Below are 14768 nucleotides of genomic sequence, written 5' to 3' on the forward strand. Positions count from 1 at the left end.
CCTTGCAGTGGATAGCAGTGGCAACCCGGGAATCTAGCATTCAACTACACCCACCCCCCCTTCTACAACCCCCTTCCCACAACCTCAGGCGACTCGATCACAAAGGTACAATTTATTGCCCCCAGGAAACAAACAACGGATCGCGATTTGGACTGCAACCTAAAGGCAGGGATGCAGGCACAGGGGGTAATGCTGTAGACCCCGGAGGAAGGGGGCAGGAGGTCGCAATGAGCCGAGCGAAGCAAGGAGCCACAGCGCGCGCCGCGCAGGCGGCAGAGGCTGCGGCGGGTAGCGGACAAAGACGCCTCGGCCTCGGCCGGCGACTGGTCAGTCGCCAGCGCCGGGGCCTTTATCATGCGAGCGCGCGCGCGCTCTGATGCGAGGCGCTACCAGCGAAATCCCTCTGGTCAGGCGCGAGCGAGGTGACTCAGCGAGGCGGCCCATTAATCACCAGCCGCGGCTCCAAGAGGGCCGCGAGCCGAAACAAGGCGGCGTCCGCGGGGGGGGGGGGGGGGGGGGGGGGGGGGGGGTTCGGCCTTAAACACAAATAAACGTCCCGGGGACGCGTCGATGAGGGACGTCTAGCTCGATGACCTCCCTCCTGCTCCCGTCACTCGGCACGTGCTGCCTGGACTTCTCTGTGGCGGGCCACTTGATGACTATCCGCTGGGTGACCAGCAAGGGTGGCCAAGCTCAGCGCTGGCCCCGCTGCAATGTTACCCTGCCTCGTGGAAACTGACGGCACTGAAGTCCACGTTTACAATATTTCTTATGCACCCCTTGTACACGCATACATGTTGAAGAACAAGTTTGGCGTCTACATACTCAAGACGAAAATGGGCGTGGGAACGATAGTCGAGTAGTATTCATTCATCCATTTGTTATTCGTAACAGAAATAGGCAAAAAGAAACACCTGCAAATTCCTGCAAGCCGAGGAGGAGGAATGAACGTTTATTGTGAGAAATAGCGAGAAAGTGTCAATTCTTCGCTCTAGGAGGGCGGCTCTCTTAGTCCAGAAAACGGTTGGCTAATGCCGCAGCCCGGGCCCGGTCCACCAGACTTCGCTGATCTTCCAGGCTCTGTGCCTTTAACATTGTCTGCCACGTTTCTTCGATGGCTTGTAGCGGTTCTGAGGCATCATCTTGACTGTTTTTCTCGCGGTGTGCATAGGCACACCAATTCCATGTGTTGGAGGGTGTCTGATACATCACAATATCGGCATAAGTATGAGAATTTGGTAGGGATCCGCTGGACGATAATTTCATGTACGTACATACGTATTCATTTGTAGTCTGCGGAGGGCGGTGGCTTCTTCCTCGCTTAATTTTGAGTGTGCTAGAGGATATTGTCTTCATTCCAGTCGGTAACATTGCAATATTACGTCGTAGTTGATGGGAATGTCATCCACCCTAGTCGCGTTGCGGAGAGCATGCGGCAGGAAATCCCGGCTGGTATGCTCTCGGGAGACAGCATGTGCTGCTTCATTTCCTGCCAGGTGTTCGTGGCCTGGGGTCCATGCGACGTAGGTTTCAGGTAGTTCTTGGCGTCTTGTTATCTCATTTAGAATCTTCACTGGTGCGGCAGGAATTCGGTCTTTTTGTAGGTTTCTACATGCCGTTTGCGAGTCGCTAAATATGATTGCTCTGTCTTTGCATGTGGCGATGCCGAGGACGATGGCCACTTCCTCCGCCGTTTCTGGATTTCATTTCTGGATGGTGGCAGCGACTAGCTCATTCCCTTGGTTGTTGGTCACGGTAATTTCGTATGCTCTTCTACCTGGGTATTTCGCCGCGTCTGTATATCTCGTGTAGGGCTTCTTTGAGTATTTCTTGCTGAGCGCTCGAACTCTTGCTTGTCTTCTGTCTTTACGGTGCGCTGCACGTATGTTGCGAGGTATTGGAGCGACTGAGGTAGAGTCACGAAGAAGTGGCGGCAATCTGCCATTCGCGTCTGAGCTTGCTATGAAGTTTTAGTTGTATGCGAATTTGCGAAGTACTGCTCTGCCTTTTTGAGTCAGCTTAAGGCGTTCCGGCTGGCTGGCTCTGTGCGCTTCACTCATTTCTTCCCAGGTGTTATGGAGGCCAAGATTGAGGAGCGTCGTGGTTGAGGTCATAGTGGCAAGTCCTAGTGCGTGCTTGATGGCTTTTCTGATGACGATGTTGAGTTTTGCAATTTCAGCTTTGGTGAGGAGTAGATAGGGGTGCCATATGTGATCCGGCTTATGAGGAGTGCTTGGATTATTTGGATGATTTATTGCTCTTTAAGTCCTCTTCTTTGGTTGGTTATGCGCTGAATGAGATGAGTTACTTGTGTTAGGGTTTTCTGAAACTACGGAAGTGTAGCTGTGCCAGAACCGTCTTTATGTATTGCGAGGCCAAGGACACGGAGGGAGCCAACTTGAGGTATATCGATTTCATTGAGTCTTACGTTGGGATCTGAGGCGACGTAGGCTGATGGTCTGCCCCGGGTCCTTTCCTTGCGTATAAGTAGCTCTGATTTTTCGGAGGCGCACTGGAGACCGCACCTTGAGAGGTACTGTTCAATCTGATCGATTGCCTCGTGGAGGGTAGTTTGCTGTTGGCCGGTTGTGGACGCTTTTGTCCATAACGTTATATCGTCGGCGCATATTGAATGGCTTAAACCTTCGATGGCATCGAGTTGTTGTGGGAGCTTATTCATGGCGAGATTGAACAGTAAAGGTGAAATGACTGACTCCTGTGGAGTTCCTTTGTTGGGCATATCGAATTTGTCGCTTCAGATGTTGCCGATACCAACCGTAGCCGTGCGATCTTAGAGAAAATCGTGTACGTATTGGTAGGTCCGGATTCCACATTTTGTGTCTTGGCGATTCTGGAGGACTGCTTCAGGCTTCACATTATATAAGGCTCCTTTTACATATATTGCTAAAATAGAGGACGTATTGTGGTTTTCTCGGTAGCCCAAGAGGTCTTCCTTGATCTGTAGGAGTATATCTTGTGCTGAGAGGAGCTGTTGGAAGCCAAACATTGTGTCAGGCATGAGTCCTGAGTCTTCGAAGTATGTGGTGAGGCGATCGTGAACCATGTGTTCGAGAAGCTTTCCAGCGCAAGAAGTAAGGGAAATGGGCCGTAGGTTGCTGATGTGCAATGGCTTGTTGGATTTTGGATCCATAATGACTTCTGCGTGCTTCCGTTCTGCCGGGAGCGCGCCTTTTCCCCAGCAGTTGTCCATGTAGTCGAGGAGTCCATTTAGGACCTTGTCTGGGAGGTCTCGTAGGATCATGTATATCACCTCATCATTTCCTGGCGATGTGTTATGGGTCAATTTAGCAAGGGCGGTGTGGAGTTCAGGAAGCGTCAAAGGGCTGCCGAGGATGAAGTTTGGTTCGCCTTTATACGGTCGGTGATCGATGACCTTGGGGGCATTGTCTCCGATAAGTTTACGCTTGATTTCTTCCAAAATTTGTTTCTCAGTTCCTGGATGGGAGTGAATGATTTTCTTGAGGTCATGGCTTTGTTCGGTCTTGGTTTTGGCGGTAGCTAGAAGGGCTCACAATGTATGCCAGGTCTTCGTTCTGGGTGTGTCTTCAAGTTGGTCGCACAGCTGGTGCCAGTTCTGACTGCTGAGTTTTTCTTTTTTTCTTATTGGGGTTTTACGTGCCAAAACCACTTTCTGATTATGAGGCACGCCGTAGTGGAGGACTCCGGAAATTTTGACCACCTGGGGTTCTTTATCGTGCACTTAAATCTAAGTACACGAGTGTTTTCGCATTTCGCCCGCATCGAAATGCGGCCGCCGTAGCCGGGATTCGATCCCGCGACCTCGTGCTCAGCAGCCCAACACCATAGCCACTGAGCAACCACGGCGGGTATGACAGCTGAGTTGATCTCCGTATTCTTCTGCTTGCTTTGTTATGCGAGCGATCCGTTTCTGCAGTTCGCGGTTAAGTTTCATCTTTTTCCACCGCCTCAGCAGTCCTCTTCTGGCATCTGTAGGAGGCGAGAGAGTCTACGGCCGACGTGTCCACTGTGAATTGGATGACTTTAGTGTGCTTCTCCGCCGTCTTGACCACTTCGGTGAGCCATCCTTCCATATTTTCGATGTTTTCTTCTCCGTCATGTTCTCGGTAGGCCTTCCAGTCCGTCAGCCTTGTCGTTCCGGCTCTGCTCGGCTTCTTATGGTGCAGGATTTCAAGCTGAAAGATGTGGTGATCGCTGCCGATATTTTCTTCCCGTTGGGTCCATTCGGCCTTGGATATTCCTATTGTAAAGGTGACGTCGGCATTTGTGTTGGACGCACTGTTGCCTATTCTGGCCTGTTGCCTGGACACACTTGCCTATTCGAGTCGTTAGTTTAGGATCACTTCAGACGGTGAAATGATTCTGTTGCGCTGAATCGTGCAATCGCGCTCCTTTCTTGGTCGTGTGCTGGTCACCTTATGTTGTGTGAGGGGCATTAAAATACCCCATTATTACGAGTTTATGGCATTAGGGTAGTCTTCTAGCTTTCGTGATAAAGTTTACAAAGTCGGATAAAGGATGCCTGGGTGGACTATATAAGCATAGGACGTATATATAGTCTTTTGTGTGTCTTCTCAGGTAGCACTTCCACTAGGGTGTGTTCCACGGTTGTTCCCTGGATTGTGTGATCTTGCGTGGTGAGATTTTTCTTCGGCAGGATGGCTGTTCTCTGAAATCCGGTGTGTGTATCGTACTGGCGTGATAAGTTTCTTGGGTAGCGGTGATATCTGGTTATTTCTGTTTGGTCAGTTCCTGGAGGTTTGTCCTTTTGGTTCAGAGAGAGCGACAGTTCCATTGCCACAGCTTCATTGGGAATTGTGGGAATCTCTTCTTGGCATTAGTCGCCATCTTGTTCGATATCATTGTTTTCGCCCCGGGCAATGGATTCCGGTCTGGCTGCATTGTGGAGGTCTTTACGTGTTTTCTTGCGATCCGTGTCGATGTTACCGAGTAGATATTATGGTGTGGCTTTCGTTACGTGGTTCTGCTTGGCATAGGACATGAAGTTGCTGAGGTCTTGGAGGGTAGCATCGGTAGGGGCCAGCTGAGAGGTGATGTGTTGCTGGAGCTGTTGTATTATCTCATTTGCAAAAGTGGTCATAGCCTCTTGAATCTGCTTCCGCGCCTCCATTTTTACAATTTCCTTTATTCGTTCTTCTTAGGGGCGGTGGGATGTTTGGCAAGCGGAATTGTAAATTTATAATGTATATAGTCCCTATAAAGCTCGCGCCTTAATAGCGGCCAGCACAGTGGGCACGGGAGAGGTAGGGGACAAGTGAACATAGAAGCTTAGGACCAAGTAAACGTTCACCTTTGATCCCACGTATGCGTCACGCCACAGGGAATGCAATAGTAAAAACGCTGGCAAACGTGGGGGCTGCAGGGTCGTGGCACGAGCAGGAGAACAATTACCTCACCACTGGACTTTCTAATGAAAGACGACTTTACCGCTCACCATTAACTACTTTCTGGCCTTTACACTATAGCATCCCTAACGTTGCATCTTTAGCAGCTGAAGACGACCAAAACTGCTAGTGATCGTAGCTACGTAAGAATAAAGGCATCACAACAGCAGCAACGACTATAGAAGAATCGTGCCTATTTGAAGTTTGAGCTAAGCACTGATACTGAGGAACCCGAAATATCAGCTTGGTCCTGGTCCAGCGTCGGCCACCAGTGGCATTTCCTTTTTCAGGTATATTGAGATAGAAACGTGTACGAGGGAACAAAGTTTGAAACCCATCATCCAATTACCCATCCAATTTTGTTACTGCTTTCTTGCCTGCATCCATAGCCGAAACAGCAATCTTTAGCACAATTTGTTTTGAAGGGGGGCCACTGGTAAGCATGATCTTTTTTAACTTCACCGAGATGCCAAAGCAGGAGAGTAGGCACAACTGAGAAAGTGATACCTAACAGGTGGGTTTGTTCAGAAGGCCAGACAAAAGGGAGTCCCGATTATTTTTTAGTTATCAGCGAAATGTTTATATGAGGTGGGAAAACGTATCTGTAGAAAGGTTCAACCTTATTTTGGCGAAAATGAGCAGGGATTTGCTGAAGAAGATTCTTATTTCTCTAAAGGTGGAAAAGAGCTCTGCAACGACTTGCAAATTTTACAGATACGATGACCCATCCCTCTAAAGGTAACGCATTGTAACCCGGCTAATTTTCTTCGGTAGATATTCATCATTAGTAATATTGGCCCAAGGGAAGGTAAATTTATGCCACCCGCAGTATCTTTTTTTGAAATATTGCCCAACTTTGGTTTTTGAGCAGCTGCCTCTGACTGGCGGCAAAATCAGGGGTTTTTCGGAGCTCACTTAGCTAAATTGATGAAGCGGAAAAATATTTCTAGCAAATATTCAAAAAGTTTCTCGCAAATTAAGAGAACAAGTATGCAAATATATTGCGTAATTATTTCGTTAAGGTACAAAAAGAAATGCCAAAATTGCAGAAATACAGGAAATTGGAACATTTTAGAGACGTTCTTTTAAAGAAAATAAATAATCATCGCCAGTGTTTATAAAATCTTTTTTAGAATTCGCAACGACGACTGGTAAATCTAGTACTGCAAAAGCCTGTGGCATTTTAAGAGAAAAAACTGAGCCAATTTAAGACCCATATATGGTCATCCCAACAACGCGTCTTCTTCTAATAACAGAATCAAAATCGCACTCATATTACATTCTGAACTCAAGAGAGAGAGAGAGAGTGAACTTTAATAAGCACCAGCAGTTTTGTCGGCTGGGCCTAGGCCTCCCACGATGGGACGTCGAGGTCTTGCCTCTTCGCCGCTTCGTAGGCCTGCTGGGTCGCCCAGAGTTGGTCGTCGAGGTGGGAGCTGCGCAGGGCGGCGTGCCATCTCGACGAGAGGGTCACGGGATTAAGGTCTTAGTATTGGTGTTTGCACTCCCATAGCATGTGGGGGAGTGTTGCCGATTCAGTTTTACAGACCTTGCACGTCTGGCTCGGGTAGATGTCGGGGTATATAGTGTGATAGCGTGTGAGGGAGGGGTATGTATTCGTCTGTAACAGGCGAAGGGTGGTTGCCTGTGCCCTGTTTAACTTGCAGTGAGGGGTGGGGAAGGTTCTTCTTGCGAGGTAAAATGACTTTACAAGGTCGTTGTATCTTGTAAGGCGGTCGCGTCCTGCGGGTGCACCTGCACCGTCTCCGGCACGGTTGACTAGTCCTCGTGCTACGGAGTGTGTAACCTCGTTGAGGTTGGTGAGGTGCGGGTGGACAACGGCGGCGTGTGCTGGGATCCAGACGAGGGTGATCTGATTTTCAGACGAATGCGGGGCTTGTCGTAAGATGCGGAGTGATTGATGAGAAATGCGACCTTTGATGTAGTTGTTGACTGCTGCGCGAGAATCGCTCACTATGGTGTGACAGGCTGGGTCAAGAGTGGCCAGGGCGATGGCCACTTCCTCGGCCGTCTCGGCATTTTTGGTAATGATGCTGGCAGCATGTCGGAGCAAGCCGCCTGCTGTGGTAACCGCCGCAAAGCGCCGTCCATCCTGGTACTCAGCTGCGTCGACGAAGGTGACGCCCGCGGTGTTGGCGTAAGCTTTGATGAGGGAAGTAGCTCGTGCCTTCCTGCGTTCTTTGTTGTAGTCTGGGTGCATGTTTCTCGGAATAGGGTCGGCGTGTATCCATTGCTGAATGTCGCGTGGTATTGGGTGTTTATCTCCATGTTGACGGTGGTAGGTTATATTAAGCTTGTTTAGAATGCTGCGGCCCGTTTCCGTGAGAGTAAGCCTCTCTAGTTGAGATCGACGTTGGGCCTCGATTAACTCGTCTAGCGTGTTGTGGATACCTAATTGTAGTAGAAGTTCCGTGCTGGTGTGGTTGGGTAGTCCTAAGGCCTGCTTATAGGCTCCTCTAATGATGATGTCCAGTTTATACTTCTCAGCTTTGTACCAGTTGAGAAAGGGCGCAATATAAGTAATCTGACAGACGATAAAAGATTGGACAAGGCGGATGAGGCTGTCTTCCTTCATACCCCCTCGCCGGTTGGTCACTCGTTTCAGCAGTCTGAATGTATTGGCGGTCTGTCGAAGGATCTTTGAGATAGCCGTAGAGTTAGCTCCGTTGGCTTCTATGGTCATACCAAGAACGCGGATGCAAGGGACCACGGGTATAGGTCTGCCATCGCTCAGGTTGAGCTCTATTTCCTCGTATTGGCGTTTAGTTGTGGAGCCCCGCGGGGGGCGTCCACGGAGTGTGGGGCGGTATAGGAGAAGCTCCGACTTTTCAGGGGAACAGCGGAGTCCCGTGCCTTCAAGATAATTTTCTACGACGTCAATGGCGTCTTGTAGGGCAGTTTCGATTTGGCCGTCACTGCCCTTTGCAGCCCATATTGTAATGTCATCGGCGTATATGGTGTGTTCAATGCCGTCGAGTTTTTGTAGTTCTTGGGCTAATCCAATCATAACCAGATTAAACAGTATTGGGGAAATGACAGAGCCTTGTGGTGTGCCCGTGCTGCCGAGGGAGAGTTCCTCCGATCGAATGTCTCCGACCGACAGGAAGGCCTTCCGATTGGATAGAAAGTCACTTACGTAGTTGTAAGTGCGTTCTCCAAGGTTGAGCAAGGAGATGCGCTGAAGGATGGTGGAGTGCCTTATATTATCGAAGGCGCGCTCGAGGTCGAGGCCCAAGATCGCCTTCGTGTGACGGGATTTGCCATCTAGGATCTGATGCTGAAGTTGGAGCATAGCGTCTTGGGTGGAAAGATGCTGTCGAAAGCCAATTATCGAGTGGGGATAAGCACATGTGTCTTCGAGGTGAGTGTTTAGACGGGTTAGGAGTGCGTGCTCCATGACCTTGCCTACACATGAAGTTAGTGATATGGGCCGGAGATTGGCGAGGCTAGATGGCTTACCGGGTTTGGGGATGAGAATTACTTTGGCTGTTTTCCATGTCGGGGGAATGGATCCCTGGCGCCAGCAGGTGTTGATGTATTCGGTGAGTTGTTGCACCGAGGGGTCATCTAGATTTCTTAGTGTTTTATTCGTAACACCATCTGGGCCTGGCGCCGAACGGCTGTTCAGCTTATGTAGGGCAGCATGAATCTCTGCCAAGCTGAAATCTTCATCAAGGGCAGGGTTGGAGGTCCCTGTGTATGGGCCGTGAGGTTGAGTGGGCCCAGATGGGATGTACTTTTGACATAAGCTATTCTTAACGTGGTCCTGGCTATGCGTCTTGCTCTCTGTGAATAAAAGCTTGGCGAGGCGATCTTGTTGATATGAGCGGGTGGTGGTGCTATCAATCAAATGTCTGAGGATTTTCCACGAGCGGGGTTGGTGGAGTTGCCCGTCTAGAGAGTGACATAGCTCTGTCCATTGCTGTCGACTTAGAACTCGGCAGTGTGCTTCAATTTCCTTGTTGAGAAGTGCGACCTTCCGTCTGAGTCTTCTATTGAGCCGTTGTCCCTTCCATCTAGAGAGGATGGATGATTTGGCCTCGATAAGGTGGGCGAGTCTACTGTCCATGCGCTCAGTCGGGGCGTCTGTTGTGATAATGCGGGTGGCCGATTTAGTATGAGACAGTAGATCGCATGACCATGATTCTATGTCGGTAATGGGAGTGTCCGTCGTTGCTGTTACACGGCGTTTACGGAACGCATCCCAGTCCGTCCAAGTAAAGTCCCTCGTTCTTCCCATAACGGCTGTTAGGTGTGGGAGAGTAATTTCGATGATGCAGTGATCACTCCCGAGGTCGTGTTGGGTGTTGCGCCAATGGGCGTTGTCTGCGTTTTTGGTGAACGTGAGGTCTGGCGTCGTGTCTCGTTCAGTAGAAGTGCCGAGGCGAGTGGGGAAGGCTGGGTCAGTAATGAGTGTAAGCCCGAGATCATGGGAGTCTTGCCATAAGTTACGACCTGCAGCAGAGCTGTGTCTGTAACCCCATCCTGTGTGCGGGAGATTGAAGTCACCTCCGATGATAAGGGGGCTGCTGCCTGCGATATTAAGGGCCTTTTTGAAGAGGGTTAGAAATCGGCTATGGCGTTGAGATGGAGTATTGTAGATGTTGAGGATAAATATTCCTTCCTTTCGTTTTCTGTGCGGGATGAGCTCAATGAAGAGGTGTTCGGTGCGCCGATCGTTGAGATTGTGTTCGATTGCCGTAATTCTTTTTCGAACGAGTGTGGAGACTCCGTGTGGAGCGTTGTTCGCAGTGAAAGAGTGATATCCTGGAAGGCTGACCGGAGTATAGTGCGTTTCCTGGAGCAAGATTACGTCGGGTTGACATGAAGTAGTACGGAGGTGTTGACGGAGAACGGGCTGTTTATGGAGGTAGCCTCGGCAGTTCCACTGCCACAATGTTGTGTCAGTTTTAGTGTGGGCCATGATGAAGGATAGGGGATGCCACAGGTGGCAGGGTGGCGGCGACGGCTCCTGTGGTGTCCATGGCTACGGTTTGAGCGGTGGAAGCGGTTTGTGTGAAAAGGGTTTGAATATTAGCTTCCATGGCGGTGACTCTGTGCATAAGGGCGATTAGAGAATTCTGTAAAGCTTCCACCGTGCTTTGGAGTGTTACGAGCATATCCTTGACCTCGGAGCGTACTTGGCCCTGAGCTCCTTCTTGGAGGGCACGCTTTTTGGGGGCTGGTCTTGAGAGTTCTTCAGTTTGGCTGTTGTTAGCGGGTTCTGGGGTGTTAGGTGTAGGTTGGGTTTTGGGTTGTTTGAGGCTGTGAACCTCCTGGGTAAGCTTTTGGATTAAATCACGCATAACTGCGTTTTCTTTCTTAAGGTGTTCGATGTCGGTGTTGTCTGTGTTGGGTTCAGGCAGTGGGGGGGATTTTACGTGACCCTCTCGCGAGACGCCCGTCAGGGCCTCTGCGAAGCTCACCTTTTCTGAGGTATGTCTGGCTCCTGGAGTCGACGTGGATCTTGATCTGGACCGACCTCGATCCGACCTCGGTCTGGAGAGGGAGCGGGACCGGGACCGGTGCTTGGTCTCCATGGACGGGAAATCTTCTGATTGAAGGGCTGAATGCTGTGCTACTCGGCGTTCTCCGAGGCGTCTTCGTATAACATACGGCGTTTTGTATCTGGCAGTACAAGATTTGTCCGCTGTGGGATGGGGTCCACCACACAACATGCACTTGGGTGTACACTGATGATCTTGATCTGGGTTGCGAGCTCCGCAGCCCCGGCAGATTTTGTTATTAGGGAACGGGCAAACGTCCATGCGGTGCCCGAGACGGCCGCAGTGGTAACAGATATCGATCTGCTTGCGGTACAGGGAGCAGGGGATTAGTGTTGCGCCATACCGAACCATGTATGGTACGTCAGGTCCGTCGAAGGCAATGACGATGGTCGTGGTGGAACCGATTCGCTTTGCGGCCAGGGCTAGAGGATTGCGATCGTTTATGATGTTAGCATCGACTTGTCTGGCGTCATCGGTGAGAGGGATGCCTCTGATGACCCCTTTGGTGGTATTATCTGGGGCGGCTTCGTACGCGCTGACCTCGTGGGTTACCCCGTTGACTTGGATGGACTTGATTCTTGCGTACCGGTCCGCATTTTGCGGGCTGGGCGTGCTGATCACCATGATGTTTTGCTGGTTGTTCGAGCATATTGTGTCGTGTTGACTGTCTTCTGAGCTAAGCTGCGCTGCTTGAAGAATAGCTGCAGTCACTGTAGGGCTGCCGACCTTGGAAATATTGAGTGCTCCTTTGGGTCTGACGATGATCTTGATCTCATTTGCTGGTAGTGGGAGCATGCGCCCGGCCTTGAGAACCTGAGTTCTAACTTGCTGCCTGGGTCTATAGCGAGAGCGAGAGTCTTGCGTCCTAGGTTGTTGTTCTTGGGATAGTTTTCGGCCCCGCTGCTCGTCTGGGCGACGGGCGGTACACCGACGGGAACGGGCGGTACACCAGCCCATCTCGGTGGTTAACTCTTCTGGGGAAATATCTTTGCCACATACTTGGACTTCCATGCTTCGCAGATTTGGCCAGGGGCTTGTGCGTCGTAGCAGAGCTCGCACGGACACACGCGCGAACGTGCCAGGTAGCCTATGTAGGCCGAGCACCTGGCGCACGCGCTTAGCCTTAGCGCGGCGACGGCGTGATCGTAACACAAAAGTGGTCGCGGTCCCGGAAAAATAAATGTCCCACCTGATAACTTGGTATCTACAGAGTCCTGGTGGTCTCACAGTTCGAATGGTACAAAATTAGGGCTGGTGTGCACAGAAAATCGCGGCGAAAACATTTCGAGAAGACGGAGCCGATGAAAACACAAGCTATGGGCGCTGCACTTCTTCTTCCTCAAGCTTTTTTTTTTTGTAGTAAGGAAACGTGACTCAGATTGCATATTTCTTGCCCCTTTTAGCCGTGAAAACAGTTGAGCTTGAGTTTTCAGGACTTCTACATGCACAATATTTTTTTCTTTAGAAAATAGTTCGAAGCCTGAAGCCATGTGGGAAATATTATTGACCTTTTGAATCGTTCCAATGCAAATCAAATTGTCACCAAAATAAAATAAAATGATAAATCAGTACGTGGTACGAATTGGCACAAGCTTTTAATTACCTTTTCCTGACTCTAGGGAAATGCTCCCATCATTTTGATGCAACCAATATGGTTGCAAAAAAATCCTAATAGCCTTTTCCTAAAAACGACGAGCGAATCTGAAACTTTCGCCACACTTTGTTGAGTAAGAAGCAGCGCAGCTCTGGATATAGATAATTTACAAATAAAACCTGTAAAATACGTAGCCAATTTAATTGCACCAGCCCTCACTCACATCTACAATCTAGCCCTACCAACCAATACTTTACCGGAATAAATGAAAATTTCAAAAGCTATTGTAATTTTTAAAATGGGAGATCAAAATAACCTGGCCAATCACCGCCCAATTTCTCTTCTACCGGTGTTCTCTAAAGGTCTTCACGCATATTAAACACATTATCACCAAACTTTCGAGGACTGACGGCATTTTGGCTAGATTACGTTTTTTTTTCTCTCCCACCCAATATCAAATTACTGATTTACCACGCATTATTTTTGCCCATCTTAAACTACTGCTTTCTTCTATGGGACAAAACTGCGCCATCCAATTTGCATCAACTGAGTGTACTTAAAAAAAGTCCCCTTAGACACATATCTGGCGTGCCCCTCGGTTCACATATAGAGCAACTTTTCGAGCGGTAATACCTGTTCGTAATCTTTATTTGTATAATATGGCCTTACGATTTCAACATAGCATGAATTCTGGCGAAGACGTCGTAATGTCGCTATCGTACTTGAAGATTAGGACATCGATACACAACACACGCATCAAAGAGTATTGCAAAGTGCCGTTTTGTGGAAAGAAATATGGCGAACAAGCTACTTCAGTACAACACACCTGTACTTCTAAATTTCGTTTTTCATAAAATAGAGACCGATATTGCAACTGTCACCAAAAACGCACTGCGCTCGATCCTTGTGAAGCACGCATGATACTACCTAATTTGTGTGGATGTGCTTTTTATTCTATGCATTTTATGCATGCATCCCTGCAATTCTTTGGATTTTCTGTTTCCAACAGAGAACGTGTAATGCCTGAAATTTTGATATTCTGATAGTGAAATGCATCCTATTCTTGTTTTTAATGCTTCTTGTGCTCACGTAATGTTTGAAATGTTAGAAAGTATATATTACTGGTTTTTCCTACTGTATGTCTTGTAAAGGGGGCCCGAACCTCTGTCAAGCGAATTGATTTTCAGATTTAGTTCGGACTTTCCCCATGCAACATGGAAATAAACTGAATTCAATTCAGTTCAATTCAGTTCAATTCTGCATCCGTGCTCCTTCTGCGGTACGTTGCGACAGCAAGCCTGCGAGAGCGCGAACAGCAACTTTCGTAAGACTTGTCGGGGGAACCAATTTCCGGCATTGATCTCTAATTACATCTGTTATCTGAAATGCTCCCCTTGTACATGAACGACGCACCAGTCAAGTGGGAAAGCGCGATGATGCAACTGCATTGGATGAGCCAGCTTCGTATGTTCAGATGAGGACAGTCACAAAACGGGCGCCAGATTATTTTCATTCTATTTAACATTTTCATATTAGGCACAAAAATCCTCCCGCCCAGCGGAACTGCGACTACTTTTCAAACATACATTGTTTTTTCACACAACAAACTTTAACTGAGACATGGTGCAAAATTCTCGTTATCGAGTCGCAAAACATTGCACAAATTAAAAGTGCGTGGTATGGAGAACAGTTTTCTACACGTTATAACCATTTTACTCCACATCTATACACACCGCCTCTAACAGGAAATTAAAGCAAATTGAATTTAATTATTCTTCGGCCGACAGTACGCGAAATGTTAGAGGCATATTAGGACATTTTTTTAAGGCGCCCTGGATTATGGGTTCAACTTCAATATTATTTTCTCCGTTGTTCGTTAAGCGCTCAACAACCTACAAAATAGTATGTTTACGAATTTCTTGTTCTTGCTCGAAAGTGGATGGCAAATTAGAAAACATGCGCCTGAAGACTAAGGTCCGCGTCTATTTATTTCTATGATTTAAAAATTCCAACTTCTCTAAAATTATTTGAGGAGCACCTCTTGATGAACTTCCTGCGAAAATATGTTGCTGTATTGCGCCAACAATAAACGTATTCGATGCAGCCTAGAAATTTCGATCCGCTTCACTGTTCAACGGCGTTGGTAATTATCGTGATCAACGACGTATACTTATCCTAATTTTGTTTATGAAGCAATCAACTTCCCGGTGGCTCGGCTCGATTGCAATAATGCACAGGCAG

This window comes from Dermacentor albipictus, chromosome 4 (genome assembly GCF_038994185.2).
Source record: "Dermacentor albipictus isolate Rhodes 1998 colony chromosome 4, USDA_Dalb.pri_finalv2, whole genome shotgun sequence".
Taxonomy (NCBI): Eukaryota; Metazoa; Arthropoda; class Arachnida; order Ixodida; family Ixodidae; genus Dermacentor; species Dermacentor albipictus.